This window comes from Perognathus longimembris, chromosome 3 (genome assembly GCF_023159225.1).
Source record: "Perognathus longimembris pacificus isolate PPM17 chromosome 3, ASM2315922v1, whole genome shotgun sequence".
In the NCBI taxonomy this organism is placed as follows: domain Eukaryota; kingdom Metazoa; phylum Chordata; class Mammalia; order Rodentia; family Heteromyidae; genus Perognathus; species Perognathus longimembris.
The window spans coordinates 43,585,799-43,590,887 of NC_063163.1; the positions used below are offsets into that span (position 1 = coordinate 43,585,799).

At 37.3% G+C, this 5,089-nt stretch overlaps 1 pseudogene; it reads right to left on the bottom strand.

Annotated features, from left to right (window-relative positions):
* Window positions 1-3,712: 3,712 nt before the first annotated feature.
* Window positions 3,713-4,638, bottom strand: LOC125347586 (annotated as a pseudogene).
* Window positions 4,639-5,089: the final 451 nt, after the last annotated feature.

Sequence of the window (5,089 nt, forward strand, 5' to 3'; positions counted from 1 at the left end):
CTCCATTTCCTATATCTAAGTAAAGGTATGTAAATGCATACACTTGTATTGGCCTTAAATGCCTTCATGGTATAGTTTTCAGGTTATGTAACAATATGTTCCCTTCTTTCTTTCTTCTCTTTTTGTGGTACCAGGATTTAAACTCAGGACCTTGTACAGGCTAAGTAGGCACCGTACTAATCAACTCATGTCCCCATTCGTAAATATTTTATCTTCAAGAAACTTATTTGGTACAGAAACTAAACAAAAATCAGTTCACTATACAAGATTAAAGCCATAGAAAATGAAAAAAAATAAAGTGGATGAAGGAAAAGAAAATTTTAACATCTCAGTTATATATTTCATACCCTGGGACATCTTTAAAAATTCTGGAATCAAGAAATATATACTTGACATCAATAGATAAGTGACGACAACAAAGAATGTGTCTACGATGTTAAGTGTGTCAGAAAAATAATGCTTTTTTTCCTGTAAAAGATAATAAAAATATGGTTACCTTCTCCAAGAGAAGCACAAGTTACTTGAGTGTCTTCATTTGAAATTTTACTTTAATGGATTATTTAAAACACATTGTCTAGACTAGACTAAGGGGAAATATAATTGTAGGCAAAAATCTCAAGTAGTAAGTTTATATTTACTATATATTAAATTTTATTTAAAGTTTAAAACTAATTTAAACATAAAATTTATGAAAACTACATAATATTTATAACTTATATTTTAAACATTATATACTTGCAGATATGGTGGCAACTTAAGCTTAATAAAGAAGAGGCATAACCAAACCACTTAACAAGAGGCATGCACTGCCTTCTCCCGTGTATGGAGGAAGAAAAGTGGGAGTGCACAGCGCTGTGGAACAACAAGCTCAGTGTGTCACACCCTTAGAGCCATGGACTCAAGTGTAATGAGGAGCTTATGAGGGGGGAAGGAACTGCTATTCTGAACTTGTTCTCTGGCCTTGTACCCACACTGGAATGCCAAGGGGCTGATGAGTCCTTCCTGGGACAAAGACAGACTTTCATCCACCACCTTCTCCTTTCCAACACTGGCTCCCAGAGAACAGAGGTGAGCACTGGGCCTCCTTCTAACTGGGAGGCAGCCTTTTTCAGGCTCTCACTAACGTGGCAGTGAACTCCCCTTAGCTCAAAAGCAGGAGTATTGAAAAGTCATCAGGAAAGAATGCAGGCTGCATTCTGAAGTGCTTGGAAAAGGGAGGTGGGAGATCCAGTCCCTAACTCCTAGGGCAGCCTGGGCGGCCAGGCTTGTCCCACCCACCCGCCTTCTCAGAAAGCCGGCAAGCAGAAAAGGGAATGAAATGACCATTTTAATGAATGGCTATGTATGAGCTAGTATTTCATATGCCATCAAATCTTAGTTGAGATTCAAGTTGTAATCAGAGCACTAATATTTAGACCTCACATACATGTTCCTCTTCTTAGCATACATGTCAACACATTAATTGCCTGGCCCTTTCTGAAATTCCCTTAAGCTACTGAAGGTGCTTTCTAGAATTATTGTCAGAGTGTCAGTTGCAATATAAAAACTAAGGCTAGTCAATGAAAAACTGGGTTTGGATTGACCTTTATCTGTGGCCCAAGACTTCAAGAAGGATTATTTTGATAAAGAGGGACACATTTGGTTGGGTGACCTGCTAATTATCTTAGGCTCCTTATTTTTGTGGCAGCAAAGCAAGGAGTTTAATAGCTTAAAAAGAGTTTAATGTACACAATTAAGGGAAACAGTGGGCTTGAGCTAGTTGGCTCAAGATTCTAGTGTACGTCTTATAACAGCACAATGTAGATGTAGTCTTCAAAAAAGAGTAAAACTTCCCCTTAAATGTATAGTCGAAGCAGAACGTCCATCAGGAAAAACAAACCAATCGCCAATGAAATCACTTTGTATTCTAAAGGAATATCAACTATATCCTGAGGGACTAGACTGTCCACAGCAGTCAGGACTACATCCCCTAAAAGCAGGAGAATTCCAAATATTCTGAAATAAATAAAAACAATGGGTTTTTCTCCTTAATAAAACAGTTATTGAAGCCATTTTTCAGATATCAAAATTTCAGTAGAAGGAAAAATTACAGAGTAGTAAGATCTCAAGAAATCACTTCGTTTTTTTACCCCAAAGAAACAATCATGAGCAAATGACATTCCCAGCAAACCAATGCCCTGGATGTTATGTAGGCATCTCAGAACAACCCTGCAAGGGAGAACAAAACTGAAATAAAATCACAAGTCTCTCCATGTAAATTTGAGAATTTCATAAGAAGCAGCTATCAGATTCTCATAGTAAATAAATAAAATGTCCCTCATCGGAGTAATTTTTTAAGAACAGTCAAACCTCAGAGAAGTCATGATTGATCTAAGCCCTTGAGAGCTGACTTTGGCTGGGTACAGTGGTTCACAGCTTTAATATTAGCTGCTCCGAAGGCTTAAGAGGATCACAGGCCGAGGCTAGCACCAGCAAAAATTCTCATGACCCCATTTCCACAGAACACGCCAGGTGTGCCTGTTTTTCCAGCTATGTCAGGAAACCTCAATCGGAGTCCAGGCCAGTCAGAGTGAAAAGTCAAAAGAGCCAGAGCGAGAAGGGCTGGAAGTGTGGTTCAGGTAGTAGAGTGCCTGTCCAGCAAGCATGAGGCCCAGTACTAAACTCCAGTACCACTTTGACTGGAAAGATTTTTCTTTTATCATGAGGTTTTCAATGAGTCTATGATTATATATATTCCGGGGTCCTTGTAGTACAGCAATGGGCACAAGAAAAATACCTCGATTCCATAAATAGTTTTGAACTCTAAGCATTGCTAAGCCTGTCTCACACATATTTTAAGCACATTTCCCATTAGTTGAGTGAATTATTTGCATATTTATAAAGATAAATTCAATAGATTTCAAAGTATTGTGCTACAATTGCAACTCAAAATACTATTAAATTTAAAGAACTCATCCTCTCATGTATAAAAGCAGCCTTTGTAACATGTTTCCAGAGTTGAGTAATTACATGTATTAGGTGCTTGATAGAATGCAATCTATACTTACAAAACTTTATAATGCTAGCTTTATTATTTTATTTACACAAGTAGAAAAAACATATCAGTACACCATTAGTTAGACAAATGCCATTTCTTTGCAGTTTAGCTTAAGCCAATTTTCCAAGGTAAGTTAGATTATATTAAGAAGCAGCAAACGGAGTATGTTGCAACACCTTGACTGTGAAAATTCTTTTTGTTCTGTTTTGACTTTCTTTTTCAGATACTTTGTCATTACAAATATTGATATTAAATGTCCTATATATATTTCATTATTTGTACTTCTAGAATCTCACATACCTAAAAGGTAGGGATGTTATAACCAAATCCACAATTTTCTTAGGATCATTGTAAAAAATAATAAAAATGAAATCAATCACATATTGTCTTTCTAGCACATGCTATGAGTTTAACCAAAAAGCAAAGACTTCTATAAGTACCAATTTAAGTATAAGTTTCAATTTTTTTAGAATAATTGTTTTATAATTTTATCTGTTCCTTCTTAGTCCACTGAAAAAGAATTTCAAATATCAGCTCTTATAGGCAACTTCTTTGTCCTTTTTTTGTTGTTGTTGGTTGTGGGGCTTCAACGCAGGGTCTGGGCCCTGTCCCTGAGCTTTTTGGCTCAAGGCTAGTGCTCTACTGCTTTGAGCCACAATTCTACTTTTGTTTTTCTGGTGGTTAATTGAAGATAAGAGTCTCACAGACTTTGCTGCTCGGGCTGACTATGAACAGCCATCCTCATAACTCAGCTTCCTGAGTAGCTAAGTTTATGGGGGTGAGCCATCAGCATCCAGCTCTTTGTCACTTTCTTCAGCTTCAACTTCTTCAGATTCTTTGTCCTTTTCTTCAGCTTCAGCTTCTTTAGGCAACAAGCGGTCCATCTTCAGCAGCAGGCCTTCAATCGTTGAACTACGAAGGAAAGCACGAACCACAACAGGACCCAAATTCAATGCTCTATGCTTACTGACTTCATTAATAACTGTTCTCAGATTGGCAGTTATCTGGTCACTCGTCATGTCCAATGTTGCTATTTTGGTGCTGAGAAAATGCTCCTTTTCTTCATCTACTATAATTTCATGTCCAGTTTTAAATAATTCAAGCATTTTGGGAATGTCTCGGCCAACTGAATTTCTATCAAACTTGGGATAACTTTTCTTCAGTTTCTTCCTTAATGGCTTAAGTTCAGGCATTATTTCAGGAACAGCTACATAAAAGTCTGCATGCATTTCATCATCCAAAATCCCTGTAAACACAGCAACCTTATTCATCTCTGAAGCAAATGGGTATGGAAAACTGATAACACTTGCAAATGGCTACACTCTTTTCTTTTTCTTAAGTGCCATATCCAATGTCAAATCAAGATAAACACCTTGCTTTGGATAAGTAAAGTCCAGAATTTGAAATTTCTTCAGTAAGTGGATAACTTTCTCCACCTCATATATCTGCCTTGGGTATAAGAGTTTTAAACAGACGTCATCCTCAGGTTCACCTTCCATGTAACGATATGATTTTATTTTTTCTATCTGGTCTAGTTTTCCAGCGGGTGTTTTTTCTTTAGCACCTTTTTTTGTTTTCTTTTCACGCCTCCACCGAGGCATCTCATGGTCGCTGCCATGTTGGCCTCTCCGGATTGTGTTATAAGTTTCAATTTAAAAGAAAATTCTTCAGCAGTTTTATAACAAATTTTCTACGCACAACTGAAATGTTTACATTTCCATTTCATGTGTTTTTCCTTTCACATCCAGAATATATGTAGAAAACAAATAAACAAATACCATGTTTGGGGTATTTAGTAGTATTTCCCTTGAGCATACAGTACTAACCCTGATACTAGGGAAAATCAAACTTGAAGTCACCAACCAGAGCATATGTGGTAGAAGGGAGCTGCTTTCCAATGTCAGTTCTTCCATGAACAAGTTGTGGAATCCTGGACAAGTCATTATACCTTGACCAGACCTGATCCCACAGCAATGAATCGAGAGACATGAGGGATGAACATGGGAAGTAAATGGGTCTCTTGTCTCTAATAGTCATCTCTTGAGACAGACA